The sequence below is a fragment of the Cebus imitator genome, unplaced genomic scaffold, assembly GCF_001604975.1.
Source record: "Cebus imitator isolate Cc_AM_T3 unplaced genomic scaffold, Cebus_imitator-1.0 Scaffold23, whole genome shotgun sequence".
Lineage (NCBI taxonomy): Eukaryota > Metazoa > Chordata > Mammalia > Primates > Cebidae > Cebus > Cebus imitator.
This window is the reverse complement of record NW_016107338.1, coordinates 8,683,797-8,688,686: the sequence shown is the minus strand read 5'-3', so window position 1 is coordinate 8,688,686 and position 4,890 is coordinate 8,683,797. Positions and strand designations below refer to the sequence as shown.

The window sequence follows — 4,890 nt, the reverse complement described above, 5'->3', positions numbered from 1 at the left end:
TTACCATGTTGGTCAGGCTAGTCTCGAACTCCTGACCTCAAGTGATCTGCCTGCCTCGGCCTCCCAAAGTGCTGGGATTACAGACATAAGCGACCACACCCAGACTCCCAATGAATACAAAATGTAGCAAATGTTAGTCAAAGGCCCTTAGGGAAGAGGCTTGCTGCAAAACCAGAGGAGGACACACAAATGTTAGTGTTCCCCTAGAAGATGCACACTTGGCACCATATAGGTCAGTTCCAACCAGAAGTGGATTTCTGGACCCCAGGGGCACATATGGTTTAGTAGCTTTCTCTATGAAGTCCAGTAACTATGTCCCCTGTTAGGTAAATCTCTTCCCAACTTTGAGTTCAGTGACTTCACGTTGGTTGCCTGAAACTGGCCATGCTATGAGTATTTACACCACAGGAATTAGCAAACTCTATAAATCAGCTCATCACTACATTGAGTTTCTCGAGTTGAGGTAAGATCTATAAGCTCAGTCTCACACCACAAGCTGAGGGGCACTCACTGGGTCAGCAGAGATACTTGGGCCTTTAAGGAGTTATGGCACCTGGGGCGTTTGCTGCCTGCTCTGCTGGACACTTGTCCTTGCACCACTGTCCATTTCCACGTGGCTGTCTTTGGGTACGGCTGACCTGCTAGGAGGTTCTTTTTGCTCCTATTTCAGCAGTCAGTCCATCTTCCAGACACTGGACAAACCTCTCCATGGTTTCTCTATGGCTGGAGTTAGGTTGGAGTTAGCTCACGGGGGCCGAGTCAAGGTGAGAGTGAAACAGACACAAAAGGCCAACACAAGAGGAAAACAATGCATATTTGATAACCGAAAAGGGGGTAGAGATGGGTTTACTCTTAATTTCCAACTGAAATTATTAGCATGGTTGAATTCATAGACTTCCTGCCCACCTCCAGCTTTCCTGGCAGAATTCTACAGCCACTAGCGCAGTCTCTCTTCTGTTCTCTTCAACTGTCCTTATGAGGCTTGGCACACCTTGTAATAAAGACCAGGCAAGAGAAGAGTGGGGAAGGGAGAACAGAAAACCAGCTTACCCAGGAACCGAACACCTTCTGAGGAGGGAGGTGGAGGAGCAGCTATAGGGTAGGAGAGAAGTAGATGGGGAAAGACAGGGGATTAAACACATTAGTTTCTCATTTTCTTAATAGGTAGTATACACACATGGTACACAATTACAAGGCCTCCCACCTACCTCACCTGTGCACCCAGCAGCCCCATTTCCTCCCTAGAAACAGCCTATGTCATCAGTTCTTCACAAAGCAGGGGTTCCTGAGAATATTCCATCCCAGGGGTTCCCGAGAATATTCCATCCCAGGGGTTCCCAAGCTTCCCTGGATGAGAATCACCTGGAGGGCCTGCAAGAGGGCTGCTACCACCAGTTCCTGGGGTTCCTTTCTGATTCAAAGGCTCTGGGGTGGAATCTGAGAATTTGAATTTCTAACAAGTTCCCAGGTGATGCTGCTGGCCCAGGGATTGCACTTTGAGAACCACAGTTCTGGAGGTGTTCATAGAAAACTTTTCAATTCTCTCTTCGAAGTAATTTGAGTATCTGTTTCCGGCAATGGATATATCTCTAAGACAGCATTAATATGACACAGTTCCTGCCTGTGAGCCTTCCCTATGCTGGACTCTTCGCCCGGAATACTCTCACCCCTGATCTCCACATGATCCAAGGCCCACTCAAAGGCCACTTCCTTCAGGAAGTCTTCCTTGGTTCTCTCCCTATACTGGAAGAAGGCTTATGCTCCTTTAAATTTCCATAGAAGTGTTTGTCTGCATTCTTTTAAGGGTACCTGTTATTTATTAGAACAAGATGTAAAAATAGGGCTCTCTTTGCCTCCATTTTTATAATTTTTGTTAAAGAGATATCAGATTCCAAAATAAGTTTGAGGGAGATCATCAAATGTAGTGTTTAGGTTTCAAGATTCTTGGTCCTCCCTCCCCTGATCAGCTTGGAGACGATAGAATGGTTGAGGTAATTTGGGATGATGTCTTGGGACAGGGCTATGCTGTGAGCCTACAAGAGAAAAGGAGAAATCAAGGTTCTCTGTAGCTGGGGGGCTCCAGGGACCAGGGCCTGAGAGAGCCGAAGCAGCCTCGGGCCAGGCAGAGAGAGAAGGAACTGCCCTCCACCGAAGGCAGAGCGAGGGGAGCGCTGTTGCTTCTTGAGGACCAGTGGAAAGTCTCCAAGGCAGCCATTGCGGGGACATCTGAAATGCCACCCAATATGGCCAGGCTGGTAGGGGCTATGTGGCAACCTCAGCTGGGAGGAAGTGCGAGGTGAACTTCACATTCTCCTGGCTCCACATGGCAGAGTCCTGGGAACTGTGGACAAGCCCCCAGTCTACGGGATCTCTGAGGAACACCCAAAGCACCCGTGATCACAAGAGTCACCTTTACGCACCTGCCATCCAGAAGACCTTGACATCTGGAGACAACGGCGCCACCTTGTGATTTTATCCTTTCTCCTACGGGCAGCAATCTCATTAGCCTGTTGGTGGGAAAAGGAGGGGCTGGGAGAGAGAGTAAGAGAGAACCTACCGCATCTCCCTTCTCGGGTGGCTGGGGAGATGGGAGAACATGCAATGCCACATCAAGTTCAAAGTGTTGATGATGATGTAGCACTGGACATTCTCCTGATAGGAGACAGTGGTTGTAACTCAGAGGGGCAAAGGACTGTAAGACTGCTGTTTCCTGAAGGTGGCAAGAGAGGGCACAGCCCTGCTGAATTTTCATCAGGGGCAGGCAAAGTCATTCTTTTTACTGCTATGCAGCATGTTTGCTTAAAGTTCCACACACACACTGCATAAGCTTTTTCTCTCTCTCACTATGCCGTGAGCTCCCTGATACTGTGTGGCTTATAACAACTTTGTGGCCCTTTTGGTGCCTAGCACCATACCTGGCACATACCTGGCTACAGCTGATAGTTGCCCATTTATTCATTGATCCTTGCCTTCAACATGTATTGAGAGCCCACACTGGGTGGTAGCAATAGAGCAGGAAGTGAAACGCATGTGACATGTGTTCCAGGAGCTTGCTGTCTGCAGGGGACGGGGACGAAAAGTGTCTGTAGAGCCTCGCACCACTCCAAGGGGAGAAAATTCAAGTCCCATGGGCACCAGGCAGGAGCATGAATAAGGGAGTCTGTGTCTGACTGTGACACCTTGGGCAAGTCTAAGACAATAGGCATGTTGGCAATTCTGGCAGAACAGGGCACCCACCATGCCCCTCAGAAGGTGGCAGCCATTCTTTATGGCCTTATGAGAATCCAAAACGACTATTGTCAGACTGCCTGCTTCTCCAAAAAGAGTTTAAAATCCGGAGTTTCATGTAAAACGTCACAAAAAGCCACATCTGTAGGTTGGTTCACTCACGGTCCGGGCTGCTGTGCTGCTGCCGGCTCTCTCCCCTGGTGTTTCTGTTTATGAAGAGAGGCCGCCAGTAATTGTGAGCCACGTGCTGTTTCTTTAGGAATTAATTAGTCAGGGATTTGGAGTAGCTTTATACAGAGAACTTAGCTTTATTAAAACACTCCTTGGCCCAAAGAAGAAATATTTTTAAAATCACAACCCTAAGTGCTTAATCTGCTAAAATGTACATACAGCAAATAAAATTAACACTCAGAAAAGAGCTTGCTTCCTGTTTCAGAAGAGCCCCTGTGTCCTCTGCAATCTGATGACAGGGAAGTGGACTTTTCAGCCAGTGGTATGACAACAAGACACAGACTTACCAAACCAAGTCAGAGTTTGAGAGCAACTAGCTGACAAGTTGCATTCACTGCAGCTTTATTACCTGGAAACCAGTTGGGCCCACTAGAGAGGGAGAGACAGCTTCTAGGGCTGATCCCCCATGGTGGGGCTGTCCTTTGAGCCCCTGCTCAGACACTGTAAATGGAGCTGGAGAGCTTCTGGGGGACAACACTGCAGGTAGCCCAGGACAGTTGGCTACCTGACACACCTCTCCATGTTCTGGGCCCTGTTCTGGGGACAGTCCCAGGGGTGGCAATCTATACAAATATGATGTACCAATAAGGCCATGTTTCTCATTTTTATCCCTAACTCCCATCTACTTTTGTTAGCAGGAAATCGGATCATCTAAATGTCCCTTTAAACTTTCTAAGAATCCTAAGCACTGGGTTCCAGGAAGTCAGTACTTCATCTGCAGGCCTGATGGAGAGAATGGGGAAGTCCAGCAGCTCCCCTGATGATTGCTTCAGAGGCCGCCACAAGGTGTTACTATTGCAGACTGTTTCTGTGCAGGCTGCCACACAGCTGCCCTACACTTTAGGTGCCGGCCCGCGCTGGTGCGGGCAGGTCTTTGCCCGTAGTAGTGCCCATGCCAGGCGGCGTGAAGAAAGTACAGGGCTGTATGCCAGCACTTATTGTAGCACAAATTGGGATGAGGAGGGGACGAGGGTGTGTCTAACCTGATTTCCCAACTGGCCTCCCTGAGATATCAGGTAGGCCACCAGAAATTCTGTTTCCATAGAGATCCCATAATTTTCTAGAAGAGCAGCAAAACTTTGAGATTGGCCTGTCAGGTGCTGGAATAGCCCCTGCATTAAGAGAAGGCAGTGGGCAGTGGTTAGGAGCACAGATTTTCACTGAGCAAGGTGGTGCATGCCTGTAATCCCAGCACTTTGGGAGGCCGAGGGGGTTGGATCATGAGGTCCGGAGTTCGAGACCAGCCTGGCCAACATGTCTCTACTAAAAATAAAAAAATTAGCTGGGCATGTGGTGTTCGCCTGTGGTCCCAGCTACTCAGGGGCTGAGGAAGGAGAATTGCTTGAACTCAGAGGCAGAGGGTACAGTGAGCCAAGATCACACCATTGTACTCCAGCCTGGGCGATAAGGCAAGACTCTGTCTGGGGAAAA

At 48.9% G+C, this 4,890-nt stretch overlaps 1 long non-coding RNA gene across 1 annotated transcript in view; it reads right to left on the bottom strand.

Moving 5' to 3' along the window:
* Positions 1 to 1,005: 1,005 nt before the first annotated feature.
* LOC108299705 overlaps positions 1,006 to 4,890 on the bottom strand; it is a 6,787-nt gene continuing 2,902 nt past the window's right edge. The window contains exons 2-4 of the long non-coding RNA XR_005199008.1: positions 2,421 to 2,507; positions 1,668 to 1,809; positions 1,006 to 1,092 (exon numbers count right to left, since the gene is read on the bottom strand). This is a non-coding gene — a long non-coding RNA (uncharacterized LOC108299705). The remainder of the gene's footprint in view (positions 1,093 to 1,667; positions 1,810 to 2,420; positions 2,508 to 4,890) is intronic.